We start from the raw sequence: 26,557 nt of genomic DNA on the forward strand, positions 1-26,557 counted from the left end.
GCTTACCCATCCATAGGGTGCGTATGGTATCTGTAGCTAATTCCTTTAGATTTTTCAGCTATCCGCTGCTTCTTCTGAGATTCTGGGATATCCCACTCTTCTAGGGCTTGTGAAGCCTGATCCATCCAGGATTCAAAATCTTCCTCCCCCTGAGGTGTGAGTTGTTTGCCAGAAAAGAAACGCAATTTGCGGTAGCCAAACCCAGTGAATGGCTGTGTAGGCTTTAAACATTTTTCTACAATATTTCCCAAAGCATTCAAAACTTCAGGCCCTATAGTATTTACGGGCAGTGAAGCTGCAGCTTCTGGTGTAAGGTTCTGACCTACTTGGATAGCTTCCACAGGTATTTTCTCTGTTGCTGAGGTAGTGCACTTCTCAGGGATTACCACACGGGCTGCACTCTCACCTGAAAGTTGTACACTCGAAGGTATGTGCTCATAACACTATAGGACTTTTCCATTCTAATAAGGCCAATGTGCTCTGCTCACTTGGGCCCATAGTGCTGTATAATAAAAATCCATGCCCTACAACTAGTAAGACTCCTGTAACTTGATGTATTTGCATATCAGTCTATGTGACACCTGGCAACACCAGAACTAAGCAGTGCTCTCACTGAGCAGTGTGCTGTTTGCACCACTTAGCGGCTACTTCTGGATTCATGTTTCTGCTAGATTTGCTTTCCACATGTACAGGAGAATAGGGTGGAGTCCAAGGCAGGACAGGCAATCCTGGAGGAGCCCCCAAATGTAGTGCACCCACTGGTGTAGCTGAAGAGATATGGGTTCCTTCCTACCTGACTCTGGTGACACCCCTATTAAGCCCAACACACCAAGGTGGCAAGAATGACGATTTTTTTTCTAGGTAACACATCTAGTTTAAAAAAGCAATAGCACATCCACAAACAAATTATTCCAACAGTGCACCAGTTAGCAATAAAGCAAGGTGAGATATGCATACAATGAAACCATACATCTACCCTCTTCCCCAGAACTCAACAGAAAAGGTCTTGACATTCAAACATGCACAAAGAAGGCAATATCACTGAGCAGTAAAGCTTTATAATGTAGCAATACAAACTCAGGAGTAAAAAAATGCAATGTCATTAGGCAATAACAGAGTTATAATACAGCAATACAGATATGAGAAAATGCAATGTCATTGAGCAGCAAAATTCTTGAAGGCAACAGTCCTAGCACGAGCAAAATGCAATGTCATTGAACAATGAAGATTTATAATGCAACAATACAAATATGAGAAAATGCAATGTCATTAAGCAGTACTAACACCCTCAACCCCCTTGATCAATTTTAAAAAGACCAACTATGAAACACTCTATTCTACAGTGTTCACTGGCCAGTGACTACTTACAGTCTTGCTGCCGGCATGATGGGGCCCAAGTTGCAGCTCATATGGATCCCAGTTATTTGTAATCCACAAAGCATTTAGGGGGGAGAAATCCTCAATCTTATAAAAATATAAAATGATGGCCAAAGCCTCTCACCACTCCATCCAGAATATCCTAGTGACCAGGCACCGTGGTTCCTCTGATGAGAAAAGTAGAAAAATCACCTGCCAGAACTCTGGTAATCATCTAAGGCTTCTCTGTACTAGGCCCAAAGGAACTCCTTTCTTGCTGCATCATATGCAGGCGAGGAACTACTGGTTTCAGACTTCTCTCCTGATTCCACAAAATACCATCATCCAGGATTTCAGCAAAAGACAGACACAATCTGCCACTTCACCTCCCTGTCCCCAAAGCACTAGAAAGAAAGTCCAGTCATGCTGCAAGGCCCTTTTTCCCTTCATCTCCCTGTTTCAGTCTTCCCTCCTTCAGCTAGTGTTCCAGTCTCCTCTTTCACTTTTGAAATTGTCTTTTATATTCCTGAAAAGAGCTCCACCTCTACAATGAAATACAGTGGGAGCTACATGCAGATGTGCAGCATTTACATCAGGGCAGTGCCAAAGACTGCCCTGTTGGCCAGGCACCAGTCACATCTCAGAAGCCAGTACCATACAGAGTACAGTAACAGGGCTCTCCGTCTATCCATGTATGTCATGACATGGTTTGGAGGCCCTGTATTTTCTTGTTGAGAAACCCATGTGGTCTCTCTGGCTGCTGTAGGTGTCTGGTGAGGTACATGCAATAGGGCCACTGTACTCTATTAATGTTTTGCTGAGGGTTGAGTACAGTGGTGTTACAACATCCTCTGATCTGAATGCAATGCCCTTACTTATGAGATGTGCAGTGTAAAAGGCTTTCCTTACCACTGTGGAAACTTGGTGGTTGAAGTTCAGATTGCTGTCTGTGTTCCTAGGTCTCGAGCCACTGGGTTGGAGCTGGAAGGGGGGGTTGTTATTAATACTGTAATTAGCTGGGAATTTCACTTTGCCAAAGACAATAATAATAATGGCACATTTTTGCATTTATTTGTAGACTGTAGCTTTGGCACCAATCATTTGTCTGTGTTAACCCCTGCTGTAATATGTTAACATCATTGGTGGACTCAGTGATTGCACCCAATCTGCAAGCATCAGCAAACTTGTTAAGCCAAAGGTCATCTACTGTAGACTGGACTTCTGAAAAATGGATTCCAAATAGTAAAGGCCACAGCACAGATTCTTTGGTACTGCACTGGTGACAGGTCTACTGGTAGAGGTTAAATCACCAACTTTGACACAGACGGGGGTAAGGCAGCTCACACAGCCTATCTATATCTTGCCAAGGCTTTTGACACCATCCCCTACTCTGGAATTATAGATAAACTCACTAAACTAGGTATAAATCCCTATGTCACAAGATGGGTTGCTAACTGGCTCACTGACAGAACCCACACTATGAAAGTAGCAGACTTCAAATCCGACTTCAGACCAGTGACAAGTGGAGTGCCACAGGGTTCAGTCCTGGGTCCTCTCCTGTTTGGTATATATTTTTCTGAAGTACAGGCTAACACAGAAGGTCTCTGGCTAATGAAGTTATCAGATGACTGCAAACTAGGAGCCATAATCGAAACTCCTAACAATGTGGACATCCTACAAAAGGACCTCACGGAGACAGATGCCTGGTGTCAAAGCCATGGCCTCAAGCTCAATGCCAAAAAGTGCACTGTCATCCCCTTTGGTAAAAACTCTGTACCCATGAGCTACCACATAGGTCGTACTTAACACCGAAAGTGTGATAAGAGACCTTGGGACACAGGTGAACAGTAGTCTCTCCGTTGATAATCACATCGCCACAATAGTCAGGAAATCCTTCTATGTGGCACACCTCATCACAAAAGGTTTCTCATCCAGGAAAAAAGCGATCATGGTTCCCATCTACTCGTCACTCATTAGACCCATTACAGAGTACAATGTCCCTTTTGGTATGTACCTCACAAGACATCTACAACAACTGGAAAGGCCACAGAAATACCTCACAAAGAGAATTACTGGCCTCAAACAGATGCCCTACACAGACCGTCTCAAAAAACACCAGCTTTACTCCATCACATATCGCCCACTCAGAGGCGATCTCTGCCTGACATACAAAGTTATGTCAAACCCAGAAATGTTGGACATGCTCCACTTAAAGAAATCCCAATCCCTCCAAGCTACACACTCTAGAGACCTAAACCTTGTCCCTACAATAAACAGAACATGCTGGAGGGATAGATTCCTGTCCCAGAGACTTCCCATACTCTGGGACAAACTACCTATCCATATCAAACAAAGCTCCTCATTAGCACTCTTCAAGAAAAATCTTGATGTTTGGATGGGAAATAGGAAATTTACCCCAGGGATCACCTCTGTGGCTCTGCTCGACAGGAGCACAGGAAAATAATTTTCTTGGGTGGCGAAAGTCAGGGTACCTTTTTGCCGAGGCTTATATAGGCCCTAGGGCCAACAGCCTAGTACCTACCTATGAACCTATGAACCTATGTGTTCTGCTGGTAAGCCAACTGGCTATCCAGCTAGTGATGTAAGAGTTAATTCCCAGATGGGAGAGTTTCTCAATGATACCCGAGTGGGGGATTGTGTCAAAAGGCTTGGCCAGGTCATGATAGGTGGTATGTACTGTCTTACCTTCATGCAGATCTTTGGTGACCTTCTTGAAGAATTCTACTAGGTTTAATAAGCATGATCTACCCTTATCAAAGCCAAATTTGTTTGTGTCTAGAATTTGAAGGTCCCCTATGTCCTTGTTCATAATGTCCATTAAGATTCATTCCACAGCCTTGCAGATGAGACTGGTTAGACTTATGGGTCTAGAGTTCCCAGGGTCAGTTGATGTCCCCCCCCCCCCCTTTGTGCAAGCAGATTACTGTTGCTATTTTCCACTCTGCTGGAACAAAGGCAGTTCTCAGGCTATGGTTAAAGAGAACAATAAATGGGTCCACTAGGTCCCGTTTTAAATTGGTTTGTAAGCAACCTGGGATGTTAGCTGGTTCCACTGAGGCCATTTTTATAACCTTGGAGAACAGAGATAAACCTGAGTGATCTTTTTCTCATTCATCATATAGGTAACATTTAAAAAATCTGTTGTCTCATTCAAATATGCAATGAACTGTTCAGCTTCTTTAAGAGTACCTGACCACAAGACAAAAATGTCATTCAGGCACCTAAGGTGCAGTTTACAAAAACTGTAAAACTCAGTGTTCTTTTCCCAACCAAATAGAACTAAATTTGTGTAAATGGGATCCATAATAGGTTTAAGAGGGGGGTTACATATAAAGTATATAGCTAAATTAAGCTTCCTAGTCAACAGCCTTAATTACTGAAGTAAGGCTGTTTATTAGGAAACTTAATTTAGCTATATATTTTTTCTGACAACACAGTGGGCTCTTCTGAGTTTGTTAAATTCAAGAGGAAAAGTTTATTTAACCCAAATGTACACCCTAGTTTAGACTTCTGACAAGGTGTGTGAAGCCAATTTTTACAAATTGAGTCAAAAACATAACAAGAAGTTTGAACACAACCTTTCAAAGGCAGAAAAATCACTTTTAAAGAATTAAGAGCAGACAAAACCCATCTGTTTTATGAAGCCAGATAGAGGCTTTTAAACTGTTGTTTTTAATGCTTTAGATTATTCCAGTATTATTTTTAACATGTTGCAAGATGGCAAAATTTACTCTCAGGTTTCAAAGTACCAAGTAAATACAGCATATAGGCTGACTGATTTATTTCTTGAAGACTGCCTAATGCACTGTTTTATTTCTCAGAGTCTTTATCAGTTTTTGTATGTTGTAAAACCCACTACTGCCATGATTTTTGGGCTTCCCAAGATTTATAAGAATATATGTAAACCCCCTTTTAGACCTACTGTGGTGGCCCACAACTCTAAAACCTATCCTTAAGTGACATTTATTGATAGAATGTTGAAAGCAATTTTTTTTCACTAGAGTCTCATATACTAAAGGATTCTTGGGATTTTTAGGGAGTTTCAAGGGTGAATTGTGGAGTCCCAATTTGACTTTTCTTACAGTTGATATTATGGATCTCTTTACCTGTATCCCACAGGAAGAAGGGACTGAGTTATTTGGGGAAATTATTTATACTTATATGTTTTTATCTAACCAAGACATTGTTCTTTTGAACTTTCTGGAGTTGGTGTAAGATAATAATTACATCTTTTTTGATGGTGAATTTCATAAGCAAATTTGAAGCATGGCCATGGGCGCCTTTTGCACTGCAATTTATGTGAATTTAGTTCTGTTTAGTTGGGAAAAGAGCTTTGTGTTTACTAGTCCCTTTTACAATTTTTGTAAACTATACCTTAGGTACCTGGATCAACATTTTTGTCTTATGGTGAAATGCTCTTAAAGAAGCTGAACAGTTCATTACATATTTGAATGAGACAACAGATTTTTTAAAAATTTACCTATATGATGGATGAGAAAAAGATCACTTTTCAGACACTATTATTACTAAAACCAACCTAGGGTTTGAGTCCAATCTATAGATGAAGCCCACATTTAATAATAGATACCTACATTTTCAGAGTGGTCACCCCTTTAGTCAGAAAAAGGGTTTAGTTAGAGGTCAGTTTATTAGGTTGGCCAGGATGGTCTCCAATTTTGAGATTTTTATGGTACAAAAAATTAAATTGAAGAATATGTTTTTTGAAAAAGGCTACCCAGTTAAGATGGTAAAGGGAATCAGTGATTAGGTTATGATGGAGTAGAATATGAAATTTAAACCACTTCTGGGAAAAGGGTTGATTAATGAAAGATATCAACACCCCAAACTCAGCAGTAAATGTGGTTCATATTTTGATAGGAATCCATCTAAGAGAGCTTTTTCTATTACAGTTTAGTTCAGGTTCTAATGATGTTAAAAATATTCTGAGGAACAAAATGATAAAAATATTCTGAGGAGCAATTGGAGCATTTTTAGAACTATTGATAGTATTTTTGAACTGATGGGTTCTAAGCCACATACGGTTAATAAAACAGCCCACAATATCAATAACATTTTGGAAAATGTATAAAATCAGAGTGAAGATTTGTGGTCAAATATTAAGAGAACTCTTAAATGTGGGGCTTGTTGACAATGTTCTTATATACTAGAGGTTAGTAGCCTTTGTTTAATGAATGCTGTGCATTCTAAGATCCCCTTCTGGAGTGGGAATTGTGGTTCAGGAGGCTTAGTTTATCTAGCTAAATGTGATTCATGTCTGGCTTTTTATGTAGGGAAAACTCAGAGGACCCTCCAAAAGAGAATTTATGAACACTATTATAAAATATTGAATGCTAATTCAAATAACGCCCTTTTCAGATACTGCTTGGTATGTGTTTCTTTTAAGAGATTCAGGTTTGGGATTTTGAACTACATTTCCCATAATACAAGTGGGGAGCTTGGGAGGCTAAGTTAGAATATCAGGAGTTACTGTGGCAATTCAGGTTAAAGGCCAATAAGAAACCAGGATTGAATGATTTCTTATCTATTATGCCAGTGTTGAAATTAAGAGCAGCTAAACTTTAAAGGTTTGGGTTTCTAAAAAGACTAGGTTTTATGTTTTTTATCATTTTTCCGCTATTTGTTAATGTTATAAGGATTGATGAAATGTTTTTGTAATGAAAACTTTTAGGATATGATTTGAATAATTATTACTTGATTGGGTTAATTATTTAAAGTATTTAAGGTGGTTGATAGAAATTCCTTTCCTTTTTTTGTTCTGATGAAGTCCTTTGATAATTGTAAGGACAAAAGCGCTTAACAGATTTTACATTTGGTCTTGTTTTATTAAAGAGGTTTATTAAACTTTCGGCTTTGGCTTTGTACCTCTTTTTGATTTTAAAGTTGTAGTAAGTAAAATTAAGAATTTCTCTAAACTTTTAGCAATTAGGCTAATGGCCCTGCAGCCTTTACAAGCCTAGCCCATATAATTATCCTGGCATCATGCCACCCAACCTTAGTTCCCAGTGCATCTGTTGAGTAGAGCCACTGGAGTGATCCCTGGGGTGAATTTTCTATTTCCCATGCACTCATCAAGATTTCTCTTGAAGAGGGCCAATGAGATGCTCTGTTTCATATGTATGGGAAGTCTATTCCATAGCATGAACATAATGAGAATTTCTCTCTCAAGACTCATTGGGATTGGTGTGGACTTCATGTTGCAAAACAGGGAATGGTTTCTTTATTTTCTTACAGGTCTTGACATCTTGGTTATACTGATTCAAAATTAATACCACATGCATCTTTAGCTGTACATTTGTTCAATAAACAGATGTGCAGCACACAGCCATACCGTTTGGTTATCATTGTAACTGTTCTATTTATTATTTTATTTAGAAAGCAAATACAATTTGCAACAAGAATCAGAGATAGTATTTGAAAATATGTGATCCTATTTGCAGTCCTATTCTTAAGTCTGAAACTGTGAAGTGTTACTGTATATTTGTAATGACAGAAGTCTGAAATCAACTGCAGTTGCACTAAAGCAAGCTGCTTTGCCTTCATTTAACACAGAAGACATGAACTCATCAGAGTTTTATAGGAATAAATGGGCAAAAAGGCATGAAATCTGTACCACAGCAATGATCGCCATAGTGGATACCAAGTTAAAAGCATTATAACTTAATTTATCTGATGAAAGAGGTCCTGGCATTTATGATACATTAGCAACTGATGACAATAAAAGCACTACTATGAAACAGAATCTCATTAATTATTTCTACCCTGAAAGAAACAACAATGTTTTATTTGCAGACATTAGCACAAAAATACAAGTTCTCCTAAAATAAAGATGTAACCTGTCAAAGTTATGAAGGGAAAGCTCTCAGGGAACCTAATAATCCACTTGAAAACATACTAGACACCTTAAACGGTTTTAGACATCTGATAATTGCAATGGATAGGGATAGAAAAAAAAACATCTATACTGAATGCCAATGCAACTTCAAGACATTCAGCTTTGAAAACTGTAAACATCTTCTAATGTTAATGATGTTAAAGGACCACTATGGGCAGACACTGAAAAATAATATAATCTTTTATTGTCTTAAAGTTCTACACAGTCCAAGCCTACCAGCAGCACAATAGTTATTTACTATTAATTCTAATGTTTATTTCTAACCCTGAACGCCCACAAGACATCCTGACAGGATCTTGTTTTTTGGAAAGCTACTTTTTGCCCATAATGCACTGTGGAAACATAAGAGATGAGATCAATTTGCCCTCTTCTCTGCTGTCAGATCACAATTCCATTAATTTAGAAGGGAATCAGAAATGCTATTAACTTTCAGAACCTCAGTAAAAGTGTCAGTACTGCTCTGCTAGGGGTTTCCTACCTAAAAGGAAAAGACCGTTTTAAGGGAAAATTCAATGTCTATCTGTCCAGAGGTTCTTGTTAGTCTAATGGTAGTGACACCGGCTTGGAAATCTGGAGGTCTTGCGCTGAAGGCCCAAATAAGAGCGAATATTTTCCTTTCATATTCTTGTGATTCTAATGCCTAAGCAGAAGGAGTGTGTGTTTGTGTGTGTGTGTGTGTGTGTGTGTGTGTGTGTGTGTGTGTGTGTGTGTGTGTGTGTATTTCACCTTAATCACTGTACTATGGGGATTCTCTCTGAATTAAAACAGATTTTAAGGGAAAACTCAATACCTGTCTATCCAGAGGTTCTTGTTAGTCCAGTATCACTGACACAAGTATGAAAATGCAAGAGACATTTGGTTTGAGTCCCAAATAAGAGCTAATATTTTCCTTTCATATTCTATGATTCTGACTGGTTTGCAATAATAATTACTTCTTTGAGCCCTACACAAGTGTTACATAATCAGTGAAGGCTGTTTGCAGAACTGCAAGAAACAGCTGTGATAGCATAGCCCTTTTAAAAGTTGAATTTTGTGAGTTTCAGGTCCTGTTCTCCTCTTCACATTCCTTTCCTGAGTCATTGAAAGTACATTTCTTGGCTTGCTAAGCTCAGCTAGTAAGTGAAGTTGCATTCAGTGATTATCAAGTTTCTTCACTGGACTTAAGAAAACAAATTATTTTGTTAAGTAATTCCTCCTAATATGGGTCTAGTTTAGTTTGTCAAATTTTTAAATTGTCAAAATTCACACAGTTGAGACCACATGATCAACAATTTAAAATATCAAAAACAACTATGGAAATGAAACTGTACTGCATGGAGACCGTGATACAGTGGGGATCAGGGAATGTGCCCTTTTCCCCCACTGTAATGCAACCTTGGAATAAGTGTGCGGATATATATCTATGTATCTTTATATATATATATATATATATAGAGAGAGAGAGAGAGAGAGATAAATATAAATATATGTTATGTATGTATGTATGCATGTAGCAAGGAGGTGGGGGGGTAAAAATGCTGTTTCTTTTTACGTAGTTTTTTTTTGATATTTTAAACTGTCAGTCATATGATCTCTACCATATGAATTTCAAGAATTTAAAAATTTGACAAAGTGAAATAGATCCCTCATAATACCAACTAACAACAAACTACAAATAAAATATGTACTTTTCAAAAGAAACCACTGGTATTGCAACCATATGGCAAGGTAAATCAGCACTTAATATTTCTAGAAGTGAAGACTCTGAATTATATGATTTCATTCTACTTAAGATCATAGGATCATAGATTACTACACTATTGACCTGGAGGTCATTATAAGCCTAACCGTTTCATCCCAAGGTAATACCATAGAAATGTTAGTCAGTACCCAAGACTGGATTTAGTGATGACTGCCCATGTCCAGGCGGATGCTATCCCTGATACAAATTTACAGTGCCCCATTCACTCGTCCACATTCCTCTTCAACAGTGTCATAGAGATGCTCTGTTTCACATGAATTGGTAGCCTGTTCCAAAGACACAGCAGTTAATGGGAGATACATCTGTTCCTCCAGCATGTTCTATTGAAGTCACAGGCCATATTTAGGTCCCTGGACTGGGTAGCCCTAGTCCCGTTTGATTTACAGATATGCAGCAAGTTCATTAGGTTTGGGTCTTGGATTGCTCTGTAGGCCAGGCATAAGTCTCCACTAAGAAGTCTATATGATATGGAGTATAGTGACAGGGACTGTAGTATGTCTGTGTAAGGCACATGCTGGAACCCATTGATCTTCTTTGTTATAAACCTCTGAGGTCTCTCTAACTGCTGCAGGTGCTTAGTAAGGTACATGCAGAATGGAGCATTATACTCAATTATGGCCTAGATGTATAGGGCAGTTATAGATTCTTTTGCTCTTGAGGCGACACCTTTACTAATCAAGTGTGCTACATAGAAAGCTTTCCTTACTACAGTAGACACATGGTGGTGATAATTATGGTCACAGTCAACTTGTGATTCCAGGTCCCTTACCACTTCATGGGTACTTAGGGTACTGTTGTTGATTTGATAGTGTGAAGGGACATTGTTTGTGCCAAAGGGAATGATGATGTATTTCTATGCATTCAGTTTGAGACCATGACTACTACATCAGTCGTTGGTCTGCCTGAGACCCTCCAGGAGTGGATGTTGGGCAGTTGGCAGGGGATCCTTTACAGAGGGAATACTGCAACAGTGAAGAGAAGGATATCTACAGTTACAGTAAGATTTTACACACCTGTACTTCAAAGTAAGTAGGACTTGAGCAACTGTACTTATTTAGTTAGGCAGTGTGTTCTATCTATTGTTCTATCTGTTGTTACATGTAAGTAGGACTTGAACAAGTGTACTTTTTGGTAAACCTACCCCCAGTACCCCTTCCGATGAAAACAGTAAGAGTAAACTGTATGCAGAACTAACAAGCCTGAGGAAAAGGACCTGTGTCTGATGACTGAACTAGGTGGTGCTGAGTGAAAACACTCCGGGTATTGTCAGAAGGTAGCAAAAGCAAACTTCCAGGTCACTCTGGAAATTCCTTATTCTTCAGGCATATGGCCAGCATAGTGTTAAACTGAACTTCCCCTACTACACACGCTCCAGAGACCTCAACCTCATTACCACAATCAACAAAACATGCTGGAGGGACAGGTTCATAACCCAGAGACTGCCCATGCTATGGAATAGACTTCCCATACATGTCAAGCAGAGCACCTTACTGGCCCTCTTCAAGAGAAATCTTGATGAGTGGATGGGAAATAGAAAACTCACCCCAAGGATCACTCCAGTGGCTTAACTCGACAGAGGCACTGGGAACTAAGGTCGGGTGGCATGATGCTAGGGTAATCTATGGGCTAGGCTTATAAAGGCTCCAGGGCCATTAGCCTAGTACACACCTATGAACCTATGAGTATATTGACATAATTTGGGGATTCACTGATTGTACCTAGTTTGCAGTCATCTGCAAACTTGGTCAGCCACAACCTATCCGCAAGCAGGTTTGCTATCTCTGTGAGGTCATAGTGTGTGTGATACCATTGGCCACTAGTTCTACACATGCTTGGGTCCTAACCTTTAGGTTATGTACTTAACTGTAAAAAGCCTTATGGTTATCCTTGGCTGTACTTGCTAAGTTTCTTTCAAAGGAGCCCTTGGAGGATTTGACAATTTACCTTATTTGCCTGTTGAGGCTGAGGAGGGCACTTTTCCATTGTTTGGGCCTTGCCTTTGTTTTATTGGATAGCAACGTTTTGCATTTATTGTAATGTTGTCCACCATGGCAGCTTGTTTTTACTTGGGACTCTGGCTTTGATTCTGTCTGGTACAGCTGAGTTCATACATTTATGCAAGTAATTGTACAGGGCTTTAGTATAAACTTTGGCACAGTTACCACTTCCAGCTTGGGGTGGGGCTTGTAATGCATTTATACCTTCACCTAGGAGGGTATAATTTCTGATTTTGCCCTTTGTGAGTTCTGCTGTTATTGTGAGCGTGAAGGTGACTGATTTGTGGTCAGTTTTAACTAATGAGGGTCTGACAGTTGCAGCAGTGCACCTGTTTGACATGTTGGTGAGGACCAGATCTAGAATATTTGCTCCTTTTGTTGGGGTATAGACAATTTGTTCCAGGGCATTTGAATTAACAAATTTCAAGGTACTTTTGTGCAGGCAAGTTAGGGCTATAGGTTTCCCAGTTGATGGTGGGATAATTGAAATCCCCCATAACCAGTGTGTTTGGTAAAATTTGGATTGCCTCCAGTTTGGACAAGTAGGCTTCATGGCCGTTGTGATGTGACCCATGGAGGGGGATATATTACTGGCTGTTACTTGAATGGGGGTCTTACCTACTATAACCTGGACTTGGAGTTGTCTCCAGTCTAACTAGATGGCAGGTGAATTTATCTCTAATATAGACTGAAACACTGTCTCCTTTGGTTTTCACATACTCATTTTGCAGTCTAAAGGTGTGGAAAGCATTTTAGCTTTGCAAGGACAGGGTACTGTCTGAGGCCTTGAACCATGTTTCTGTGACTGCGCAGACATCTACCTCTTCTAGTGACAGAAGTGCTTCCAGGGAGTGCAGTTTTTGGTTCAGGCTCTCAGCAGCAACATGACCCTTATTTTGCTCTGACTGGTTAATTTCATGTCGGTAATGCTGTTTTTGAGACCTTGCCTAAAAAGCCACTATGGGGACTAGAAGAGCCTTTGCCAGCAGCCGAAAGCCTAGAGGTGCCAGGTGCAAACCGTCTCAGCCAAAGCAGTGAGGTTTGTCTATCATGGCTTCCCAGAATGACAGGAACTGGATCCCCTTTGAATAACACCAAAAACAGAGCCAATTATTGAAAACAATCATTTTGTTATACTGTAGCATCATTCTAGGTAAGTTAGTATGCTACTCTAGGCTAGGGACATACAAGCCTTGGACACATACTCAGAGAGCTCAGCCATCTCTCTCTTCATATAGTACAGTGAGGTACAACTCAGGTCAATCACGCCAACATGAACTGTGACAGAGTTGTAATGGTACTTGATGACAGACCTGAGTGCACGACTCCTGGCACAAGATAGGTAGCTGACTGTGACTTTCTCTTTGTCCAACCTGGTGAATGCAACATCCGTGTGTCTTACTACTGAGTTTCCAATGACAAGAAAACTTGTTTTTTAAGTGTTACATCTTACAGGTTTGGTGATGACACACTGGTGTTGCTATGTGTCATGGGAGCTGTGGGGACTTTGTTAACTGTAGCAGTCTTGTGTTTTGGAGGTCTTGTGTTTCAGTAAGTTTTTTGAGAGCATCTCTGTGTATGTGGATTTACATGTTTGATGCGTACTATGTGTATGAGTAGCAGTACTATGTGCATATGTAGTGGTGAGTGAGTTGACAACTTCTCCATGTTACTGTTTTGAGTGAGAGAGAAAGCATGGATTCTAGATTCTTGGTGTAAATACATCTCTCACACTCTGTACTAGAGTGTGTTATTAGTAGAGGATTTTCTGTGTATATGTGGCAATTGCTACACTGCCTCAAGAGACCCAACTCAACAAGGTTGGCAGGAGAAACAAGGGTAGTCCAACTGTCCATAATGCTAGGTTGAAGACTGTTGTCACTAGGAGTGGCTTTTCAAAATCGATCACGGAGGAGCTCAGTGGATGGATATTTCTACCTGGGTTTATTTAACTGTCTGGCTTTGCCGCACAATTGCTCGGCAGTGCATGGTGCTGTGCGACACGCAAACAAGCAGAAACCTGCTCAAATGCAGGGCCTATATACCACATGCTAAAAACATGAACAAAACTCTAAAAAGGATTGAAAAGGACCAATTAGGATGCTTACTCCAAGCCTTAGAATGGCCTCCCTTTACCAGACAGGTCACAGTCATCAAAATTCTCTCACAAAAGTGCAGATAGGCCCCTTCCAATTCAAGATGGCCTGGAAAATGTGCTCAGAAAAATAAAACAAAAAACACTACAAACAGTTCCAGAAGCAGCAAACCTGTATCTGGACTATGCTACAACTACTAGCTACCAAAGTTTCAGAGGTAACACTAGAGAATGTTTAACACAGCAGAAAAATAGCAGCGAGACACTAAAAAATGTTTAAAACAGCAGAAAATAAGTCAGGAGGCTCTAAAAATGTTTGAAACACCTACTCCTCCCATCACTGTTCCTCACTGCACACACTCAAATGGCTTGAGCTACCTCAATACCTCACTCACCAGCAACTCTCAATAGCCCATAAAATTATCTATAAACCCCTTGACTGTCCAGCCCTTACCTCCACCTTAACTCAATACCACCCAAACAGACCACTTAGATCACAAAATGAAACCTTGCTACTTGTCCAAAAACCTGCACTCCCTGCCAGACACGCACTCTACTCTTTCTGCATTGCCAAACTCTGGAACTCACCCCCTACGCTACCAGTAATGCCAGGTCCTTCAAAGATGGCCTCCATTCACATCTAGTTACCCATTGGCAATGCTCTTGCTCCACACCTCACATTACCTGAGCCTTTCCAAACTACTCCATTAGCAACATTGTACCCATACTCTATATAACTCTTTATCCACTGCTATGACTGCCAGACTGTTATGTTATTCAAAATGCAACTATTTCATATTCTGTCATGAGTGCTACGACTTCAAAAATACACAATGCCTGCATTTTTAACTTGCTTTAGCCGTATTATGTTTTGTAACCTCAGTCTGTAACCTAACTGTATGCCTGAACCGTTGTAAAGAAAAATATTTTCTGTGTATTTGTTAATAAATGTCTATTTGGAGCTTTTCTCCCCAGGCCTCCACTGAAAATGGGCTCACTCCGGCCCAGTGGACACTCCTGGTAAACAAATGTAAAATAAATAAATAATAAATAAACAACAGATGAGTCTTTTAAACAATGCTTGGCAGGAAAACCAGAACAAGCAGAACAGCTATCTTTAAAACAGTGAGAAATACCAGTAAATATTTAACAAACAGTGAAAACAACAAACATGTTTTGTAAATAGTGAAAATAGCAATACAACTGAATTTTATAGGCACAGTAAATCAGACAATTGTAGTACAACAGTGTAGTTTAATATACATTAAATAAATACAGTATAAAAGTAGGCAGTAGGCAATACAAAAAAGTGCAGTAAATAGTATAATTAAACAAAACAAACAAAAAAAAAGACAGGCAACGTATAGTTTTTTTTGGAAGCTCAGAAGTCTCTAGTCATCTGGTATGTCAGCTCCATAGACTCCAAAAACAAACGTTTAATGCAGTACAAACCCGTCGTATTTTTACAATAAAAATTCCATTCATAAAATAGCAATATAAAAACTACAATATAAAAAAATAATTCCAACATCTGAAAACAGGTTAAGTGCTTTCACCTACGACATGTAGGCTTCTTCAGAACAATAACACTTGGGAGCTCAAGAGTTTAAATAACTTATTTGGTGCCAATATTTTATTACTGCCCTTAAAGTAATATCACTCCATTTCTTTCAGAGCACTCCCAAAGTGTTCTTTAAACTTCCCCATCAAGGGTTTTCATAAATTACAGTGTGGGGAATTCAAACATTAAAGGATTAATTTATTATTAACAATAGATACTTTATTTAAAATAGTTGTACCATTTAATATTTTCACTATATATATATTTTTATTATATATATTTTTTATACAAATACTACAACATATATTTTTTTAATCATATATTATTACATTTTACACCACATCTAAAGAATGTATAGTATAAGAAGTGTTATAGTACATAAGGAAAGAACAAATGTGGAAGTTTAAAGAACACTTTGGGAGTGCTCTGAAAGAAATGGAGTGATATTACTTTAAGGGCAGTAATAAAATATTGGCGCCAAAAAAGTTATTTAAACTCTTGCGCACCCAAGTGTTATTGTTCTGAAGAAGCCTACATGTCGTAGGTGAAAGCGCTTAACCTGTTTTCAGATGTTGGAATTATTTCTTATATTGTAGTTTTTGTATTGCTATTTTATGAATGGAATTTTTATTGTAAAAATACGAGTTTGTACTGCATTAAACATTTGTTTTTGGAGTCTGCACTGCGTTTCCTCTGTGCTTTCACGTTGTTTCACAGAGAAGATAGCGTAGTTTGTTGGATTCAACGTATCAAAAACTTTTCAGTGGTATGTCAGGTCAGAGTTGTGGCTGGTAGCCCACCTCAGTTCAGCTTGGTACAAACAAGCAGAAACCTGCTCAAATGCAGGGCCTAGATAGCAGAAGCTAAAAACTTGAAAAAACTCTAAAAAGATTGAAAAGGCCCATTGAGGATGCTTATTCCAAGCCCTAGACCCGCCTCCCTTCAGCAATCCACTGACAAGTTTCAGCCACTGATGACAGTTAGAATATATTGTGTACCAATTTTCATTTTGATTGACTCCAATGCAACAGCTACTATATTAAATAAAGACTATTTTCTGAGACTTTGTATCCAAAACCTGTTCTACATGATATAGTTGTGTCTGTCATTTAACTAAATGCTCATTTGACTGAATCTCAAATGATCAGACTCGTATGACTGAATCACAACTGAGAGAAAATTGTAGAAGTCTATAGATAGTATTTGATTGTGTCATTTCTGACTATAGAAGTTATAGTGAGTCTAAAAAGGTATGTGTGGATTGTCAATGACCACCATCATGTCATACACCCCAGATCTGTAGATATTTGTGTTTTTTGTGTGTCAGCACAGATTCCCTGTGTGGGGGGTGTTTTTTCTTTCCTCTATTGTTATGTGACGATGGAGTTAGTGTGTGTGTGTGTGTGTGTGTGTGTGTGTGTGTGTGTGTGTGTGTGTGTGTGTGTGTGTGTTGTGTGTGTTGTGTGTGTGTGTGTGTGTGTGTGTGTGTGTGCTTGTGTGTGTGTATCCGTATATATATATATATATATATATATATATATATATATATATCTATATATGGGGACACCCTCCTTGCAAAAACATTTTAAGGTATATTTGCTGTGCAGAATTTTTTTATCACTTCTGATTCAGTCAAACAACATAGATCTGATAAAGTTGTACTTTACGTACAGCACTACACACCCTTTTCACTTACGTAATACTTGGTGCACTTTCTGCCCTTTCAGCAAACATTGCATCACAATTTTATGTTATAAAATACACAGGCAAATAATTACTGAATTATCACACAGCTGTTCAGATAGAATGTATACAATTTTTAAACGTATTTATTTTTATTTTATTTTTGTTGATTGGGTTTGCCCCACTAAGTATGTATCTATCTTCAGGGGAGACCTTAGGTGGGATTTATACAGATGGGATACATTTAGCCAGGGTACTGGGAACATTCCTCTACTTTTTCTGAGGATGCAATGGACAGTGTTTCCTGTTGGGAAAATGAAGGTGGAAAGATCCAACATGGTGCCTATTAACCATTGTGGCTAAGAGGAGTATGAGGCATGAGTGTGCAAAAGGAAAAGACATTTTAGAATTGATGTCAATAACTATTGATCATTATTATGGAATTACACAAGGGAGGACAGGATAAACAATTAATGTACATGATTGTTGAGTCACAACCTGAAGAAGTAGAGGCACTGATATTGGCAGTTACTATGGATAAGAAGGTCCTCCTGCTAAATAATAATGCACACATGTGGTCAGTGTCTACTCCAAGGGATTTGGGAAATGGTAGTCAAAGCGAGAGCAACAAGAGCTTCAAGGAAACCAGGAGGAGGAAGGCAAGGGAGTATTTGCAATGCATAACACTTGGAGTTACGCAAGGACAATAAAACAGATGAATGTCATGGTAAAGGAGTCTTTTTTTGTTAAACAGACTAGTGGTATGTGTAAAGAGTAAGTCAAAAATACTGATGTTTTTATGATTATGTTATGAAACTGCTTGAATTTTAGGTATACAGTATCCATTCTCTTATGCATTTTGAAATAGAAGCTTTTTTTGACATGACATTGGAGTCAGTAGAGCTGACAACAAATTTTGTAACACTTTTCCATAAAAAATATATTTTGGCACCACAGAAAGATTTTCTGGTAAGTCATTAAAATAAACTAATCAGATAGTTAGATATATGATTTTGCAGAGATGATATAACAAGGACTGCTACAGAGACCTTAAAGAAAAATGTAAAGTGACTCATGCAGTTAGAAAGGTAGCAGATGAAAGGCTCATATGGACTGGGTGGATGGGAAGCATAGGCAATGCTGTGCATTAAAGAAAATAAAATATGTAATTTACTTAGTGTAACAATAATATAATAATAATAATAATAATAGGTACTTACGTATTATCGCAACCACATTTTCCGACGTGCTGGACTTTATTCTCTTTTACTCAAACAATGACAAGGAAGTGTAATCAGGAAGGGTAGACTGTAAAAAACTCTTCTGGGATGTTAGTGGTGGCTTTTTAAAATGAGTAAGGGTTCAAATTTGAGGATTTGTGGCTAGCGTGCTTGAAAAACATCAAGCATTGAATTCAGCGAGTGATCCCAGTGGCTGTCGTTTGCCTGAAAGGAGTGTGGGCAGTCATAGCTTATGATGTTAGAAACACACACACACACACACACACACACACACACACACACACACACACACACACACACACTTCCAACGAATTAGCTGCTTTTGAGCACACTAGCCAGAAATCCTAACATGTGCAAACCCTTACTAGTTTTACAAACCCACCACCAAGATCGTGTTTTAACAGTCTACCCTTCCCGATTACTTTTTTAAGAAGTTAGACGGGGTACTGCTTTGTTTTTCTTTACTGATGCTTTCCGTTCTCAGGGCAAAGGCTGAGAATGCGGAACGCGTTTTAAGTGGAACGTTGGACTTTCTTAACTGACATCTTGAGATGCTGGCAGTAAATGGGGAAACCTATTTTTCAAACCTTATTTTTTCAGCCATTGAAGTGAAAAACCATCCTAAAAACAATAACACATTAAAGAAAACATGTCTTTGAGGTTTTCTCATACTTCATTGGTCCTAGTTGACACAAGGAGAAGCAACCAGCATCAGGGCAAAAATGTGGTTGCGATAATACGTAAGTACCTAATAACATGGGATATCGTAGATTTACTCTGGGTATCACTTCTGTGTCACTGTTAGACAGATGCACAGTATACTAACCTTGAAAAAGGGCATAGCAAAATTCATTTTAAAATGGGTGGCGAAAGCCAAACACACTCTGGCTAGGCTTGTAAATGCCCTAGGGCAGATAGCCTAGTATGAACCTAACCACAATAAAAGGAAACAGTGGGGCATTCATTTTTACTATGTCCAACTTGAGGAATGTTTTATAATATATTAGATCATTTTAGTTAGTGCATGTTCTAAAGGGAGATGTGTGCAATGTGGAATAAATGGAGCACAGCAAAAAGACAGTACAACAAAATGTACAAAACGTGAAAGAAAGAGAGTTACTTTTGGAAAGACAGTCAGATACCTCAAGACTGCAAGAGCACACATATATAATGCATATATGAACATAATGTATGCTTTTAGTATTAAAAATTAAGAAAAAAGCAGGTACTAGCCACCACACTGAGCAGCTTCAAAACTTTTATTTAAAACACAATTAAAAACACAAGAATAGAAAAAAGTAGGAACAACTTTACACAATGTGTAGGTACACAAAAGTGCAGAAATTGCAAAGCATGTGAGTATATTGAGGAGGCAGAATCCTATGTACACCCTATATTAGGAAAACAATATTGTTTTGATATGTATGCAGACTGTAGAACAAAAAAAGTTGTTTACCTGGCTGTCTGTCAAGATTGCAGTTCATTCTATGTAGGAAAAACTAACCGTATGCTGAAAAACAGAATTTTGAACCATTTGTCTTCAGTAAGATTAAAACATGCACTTTTCCAGCACATTTCTAAGTATGAAAATCATAAGTTTAAGTTTATGGTTATACAATGTGTAAATAAAAACAAAAGGGGGGTGATTTGATTAATGAGACAGTTGAATGAGACTAAATTAATCATTGAGCTAGCAGCATACAAAACCCCAGGTTTAAATGGGGTTATACCTTTAAGACCTGCACTAAGAAAAAGGGAGGGTGCAGTACTGAATGTTAACTTAAGAGTTTTATAAAAACTGCAGTTTCATTTGAGTTTGATATCTGAAGAAGGGCTTGGTCCCGAAAGTGTTCATTCTTGTGTTTTTAACTGTGTTTTAAACGTTTTAAAGCTGTTCAGTGTGGAGGTTAGTACCTGCTTTTTTCTTCTTTCCTTTGGAATTTTTTGTGGGCAGGCAGCCTTTGGTGGAGTCTCTACAGTTCTTTTTTGGTTTAGTATTAAAAATTAAAAGCATGTTTGTTTATGCGTTCACAATGTCTCAATGTAAACTTCAAGTTTGCTATTTTGAAGAGCATGGCATCAATTTGTGGAGAAGAGGTGATAGATGAATTGTTAGATTATATAGAATATTACTGGCATGTAGGCTGAATAAATTAGAACATTTTAAGTATTTTTTTAACATAAGGATTGGTCTAATAAAAAATCACAAGCCGACCTATTACATTACAAACATCTAAGAAATGAAACTAAACATCAGATAAGCAAAGGTGGAGCGTCCACCGATCTGAGAAATTATAGACCCATCAGCCTAATTTAAAGCCTAACAAAAACAGCATCTTCATAACACATGGTTCTGCTCATGTACTAGAGCTGACTAATCATCATTCTTCAATTTCTGTACAGCCTACACAAAGCACCATAAGTAATATTTCCTTCTTATAATATTTTACCGACTTATCTTCACCAAACCAATTTTCTATGGCATCCTTAGCACACATTACTCTCATATCACCCTGTTCTTCTCCATATTACTACTATCTTACTTCCAATCCTTCTCTTTTTTTCCACACCTATCTCCCTCTATATCCCGTTAACATCTCTCCTGTCTACTTTGCTTCTGAATTACTCTTAACTCCTTTCTCCAACATCCCTTTTCATTTTCCAGTCTCCTCCTTTTAAAACTGCAATCTCAAAACTTCCCAAAGATATATATTCTTAGAATGTAAATAATTTTCTTGTGCCTGTTCATGACACTGCACTTACTGTTCATGTATATAAACAGTTATTGTGTAACTGTAAACTGCTGTACTTAAACTGCTGTATTTTGTGATTCCATGTACTGTTGTATTTTTGTTTTGTCATTTACTCAATTTTCATTATATTTCTAGTAGAGCTTTTCTCCACAGATATTTCAGACTTTCCCAGTAAACAAAACCAAATAAGTAAATAAAAATAAAATAAGAGACCTCCTGTTTTACATTAAGGTTTTCTTTTGGTGATATCATATGGTAAGAAGATATGCTCTCATGTGATTCATTTTCATATATACTGTAAGCTGCAAATTATGTGAGTCTTCACAGTCTGATGAAGCTCATGGTGGAGAAAAGTACCTAAATGTGATTTTAATTGGCTTTTTTATTTTTGTCATTAAAGTATTTTGAGGCATTTTGTGATTTATCGTGAACTGTGTAAACTTAAGTAATTTCCCATCTTTCTCACACATGTCTAACCAAAATACCCAGCTATGTTTCCTGTCCGACACTTAATAGAGTTCTCCCTCTCCCTAGAGTTTGTTTTTTAGGTACCCATTCTTATTATTAGTGATCCTTACATGAAGGAACAGAAAATGTTAAGTTTTGTGCAATAATCCAGGAATGGCCCAAAGTCTAGCCCAGACCTCTTTATTTGTAAAGTTAATATAAATGATTAATGTCAGTTAGCCAAAATCACAATAAAATAATCCACCAAAATTTAATCACATTAAAAAAAAGACTGTTTTTGGAGGAGAGTAAGCACCCATGTACGCCCCATACACACACACATGAACATTTACTGTATGAATGCAGAGTATGTGAAAATACATTTTATTGCTAACACTTATGTAAAAGGAAATAAGAAAAAATAACTAATAATAACATAAAAGCTAATACTAGTACAAAACTAAAAAAAAAATAAAATAAAATAAAACCAGCCATAAAACGTCAAAATAAAATACGTTACTAGACAATATAAAAATGATACAACTTATAAAACAGCAATCAGCACTAACCCAGTCATTTTGGTTAAATGAGGTCTTACAATCCTATTTTATTAACACAGCATTCTTCTGAAATGGTTTCTGTGACATTACGCTTCAAACGAAGAATTCCTAGTTCCCTCACTTATTTCCATCTATCCATCCACAACCCCTTATTCCCATTTTTGTAGATGGGGTCAAGGTCTCACTTCAAAAAAGACAATCATCTATACATATTATGCAATGACATTATTTAAGGAAAAAAAACATACTTTTCTTAAATAACGTCTTCATATAATGGTGCCGTACTGTCTTTCCATGGTTGGTAATATCCTGGTGCCTTTTTTGATGTAATGTGCATGCATATGGGACTTGCATTCCCACGCATACCCAGTATACCAGTGCTTTGGAAAGGAAGCAACAGAGAAAGAAGGTCTCTGTTGCTCCTTTTTGTTTTCTTTTTTTTTTTTTTTTAATAAAAAATTTTTTTGCGACAGTTTAGGGGTGGGAGAGAGAGATAGAATGAAGGAAATACAAGGAAAATCAGGTACATGTCTTTAGTTTTAAATAACGCACCTGATTTTCCTAGTATTTTCTCCATGCTGTCTCTCTCATATGTCCAGAGTCCAGACTACAGATTTTTTTTTTATTTTTATTAAAAAAAAAAAAAAAAGCTTACAGAATATACCAGCAGGAAAAAGTCTGGGCGGCTTGACCATTTTCCGTTGGTATATTCTCGGATTTACGATGGGCACACTGGTTGGGCTGGCCAATGTGTGTGCTTGTTTTAGACTATTAATTGCCAGTCATTGTATATTTTCTCTCACCTAACAAATACTCATCTTCATCAAATAAAAATGTCAATTTGGTCCAACTTTTTGCATACATATTAAAAATCCCTTCAGATAATTTCAGAACAAAACTGCCAGCAAGCAAACAGATTTATTATGTTATATCTCTTATTCAAAGTTCATAAATACTGGAAATTTCTTCGTTTTTTTTTTTTTACGAAATCTAAATTTTTCAAGCAAAACATCAGTCTTTCAGCAGAGTTTCTCTATTTGTATCTTCAATCAACAGTCTCTACAATTAATAAAAATCTCTTTTTTTATCTATCTCCCCTACTCCCTTGCTGTGTACACACATGTATACATCTCCATTTATAGATACCGCCCTTACAGTTGTACTACATTGAGGGAAACTGGAGGAAAACCATCTGTAAGTCAACACAGTGGCACACATAATGCAGCTAACTGCAGTTCCACAAAATGCATTGTAAAATCCTCAATGAAAAGCCTCTCGTCAGAACATCCCATAATAAGTAGATCATACCTCTCAACCTGGAAACATCAAAAATCTGGCAAGGCCCATGAAAAATAGGTACAAATCTTTATGATGATTAACATAAAAATTGCATACATAATTTTGTAACCCCACCCACTCCAATGGAATTATTGGATACCAACTTTCAAAAGCAAACTGAAGAACAGACAACTAAAATATGGCACCAGAGTCCCCCTGTAGCCATTCCAATGTCCCATTTCCTGGTTATTTCACCCCATTTACCATAAACACTAATGTTTGCATACTGCTTTACTTCTACAATGATTATTTGGATTTTATTTTTACATTTTAGCACAATGCACAACCACTAATAGACATCTGCTAAACAAAGCAATACCAGGGGAATTGTTCATCTCACACACTTGTCAGCTAACTGTATAATCGACCAAATGCAGTCAATTACACAGATGCCAACCAAAATCCCTGTCAACCAAACCAATGGAGCTCATACTGACACAAAAGTGGGGATTAATGTTTTGTGTTCAATGCGTTTCACAAGGCAGATTCTTTTGAACTATTTCTACATTTTATCATGGCGTTATTATCATGTCAGTTCACATCACCCTGTTAATAAGTATCTGTTACATAGATTAAAGGCAGGTTTGTAACTTAAAGCATCACCAGATTGTGCAATACACATCTATTAAAAATAAACAGTTCAATTTTTTGCCAGCTTTTAGACCCATTCTGGATTCCGATAAAAAACAATGAAGCATAAAACTGGGAAGACAGTTTCCAGGCTTCTATGTAACTTTTATTCATAAGCCTAGTAACTTATTATGAATCAATATGACCATTTCATTTTTATGTATTTGAATAGGATTTTCCTGCCACAAACATCAAATGCTTGAACACAATCATGACTGCTATGAGACCTCTCAATACTTTGAAATGATTTACCAGTGATGTAGTTTCAGATTCAATTATATGTCTGCTGGTTAAAGGACATAAGAGCAGGCTGCTACAGTACAGAAAGTTTCCAACAGGGGTGGTCATTAGTTCCTCTGTTCATTGTTCAGGTATTTCAGCCATTGCTAATGATTATTTCTTTTAACATTAGTATTAGTGTGTGTGTGTGTGTGTGTGGGGGGGTCTTTTGTGTGTCACAAAACTCATAAGCTTGTGCAGTTGACTTATTACAAGCTTAAAAGACTGCTGGGATATTACTTTGGATTAGAAATAAATTATAGTTACAGAATATTATAGAACTAGATATGAAAAAATTGAAAAAAAAAATAATTTTAGGAAGAGAAACAGTGTATGCATTGATATTGGATTAACATATCTGGAACAATGAATCAGTATTTTCTTCATTTGGTTCAGAGAACTCAAAGTGGTTTAAGTTCTATGACTAAGTGGAATGTATATGCTGTAGCAAAAGAGAAAAAAAATTAGCAAAAGAGCACTAATGTCAAAATCCTTACTAAGCTATATTTTTATTCCTCAAGCCTTATATTTGTATGCACTATAAACTATTTTCTTTAGAATGTTTTTGCAGCTACTTAATTCTTATAAAGTGACGTGATATTATCTCCCACTAAGACAGAGGGTATATTTTGGCAGTGTTAGAAGTTACATCTTGTATATTGGAAAATCAATGTTGACTTCTTTGAGGAGGGACACAGATGAAAGAAACAAATGTTCAAAGATTTTCATTGAAATTCATAATGCAGGGGAACAAATCTCTTGGTAAAATATTCAGGCTAATTTGCCAGATGCTAAGTACTATTTCTACTTATGCTGCCAACAAAAGAAGCTAGAGAAAGGTTTATTGCAATATTCGGCTTAACAATGAAACTTCTGATTAAGGAACAGTACCCTCAAGGTATTATATAGGAGTACCAATAATTTACTACACAGGAGTTTGCTGACAAATTATATTAATTTGCTGTTTTTGATGAGGTTTTCTTGTTTTACACAACTTACCTGAACTTGTTTGTTCCACTCACAGATTCCCATAATAATCCATTTAGAAGTGTGTCCTTCTCGCAGGCAGCCAAATCCATTTGGAAAACCAGTCGTTACTTCCTTCCCACTTGCTTGAATTCAAAAACGCACTGGAAATGCATCCACAATGTACACGAGAGCTGAATTCCGACAGGCTGATGGAGCGGACGTCATTGTGCATGTGCAGTGACGTCAGAAAATGCAGAACACAAAATTTAAAAAAAAACAAATGCTGGGAAAAATCAGAAATGAAGGGGTGCCACTCGGGAATCGTGGCACCCCATTTTTTGACCCCAAAACTTGGCAAAAAATGGATAATTCAGGACATTTGGGAGGTATGTGTAGATAACCCTGAGGGCAGTATCCTGAAAAAGGCTTCATTCCTCATGAAAGGAAAAAAAATTAGAGCTTCACAGCTTAAAATACAACACATGAAATTTGCTTAGGGCAAAAATCTATTGAATCTAGGATCACGCAGACTTGTTTGTATGTTTCAATAAAGAATATTCCATTTTTAACTCAAATGTGGACTACCTACTATTTTCTATTTGATTATTTTGTAGCACGTATTTTACAGTTATATTTTACAGTTCAATTTTTATTAAATGAACTAAGTGCATAACAATTTAGGAAGTGAATATCACGCCCTCCACACTGCAAAGTTTCTTCTTGGTTTGTGTGTGTGTGTGTTCAGAGTATCACTTGGTCACTTGGTTTATATTTAAAAGAGGGAGCACTATGCTTCATCATTTCAGCACCAGATTCTTATTGGAACTCTCAGCTTCACTACTTCTAATAAAGTAATTTGTTTTTCTGCTCCCCAGTATTGTTTCAGCTGCATTTCTGTTTCTTCTTTCACAGAGGAGGAGTCATCTGGATATGGATCTGTCCTGCATTCACTCAACAGATGAATTGGAAAACA

This window comes from Protopterus annectens, chromosome 11.part0, assembly GCF_019279795.1.
Source record: "Protopterus annectens isolate FY-2018-M chromosome 11.part0, PAN1.0, whole genome shotgun sequence".
Lineage (NCBI taxonomy): Eukaryota > Metazoa > Chordata > Ceratodontiformes > Protopteridae > Protopterus > Protopterus annectens.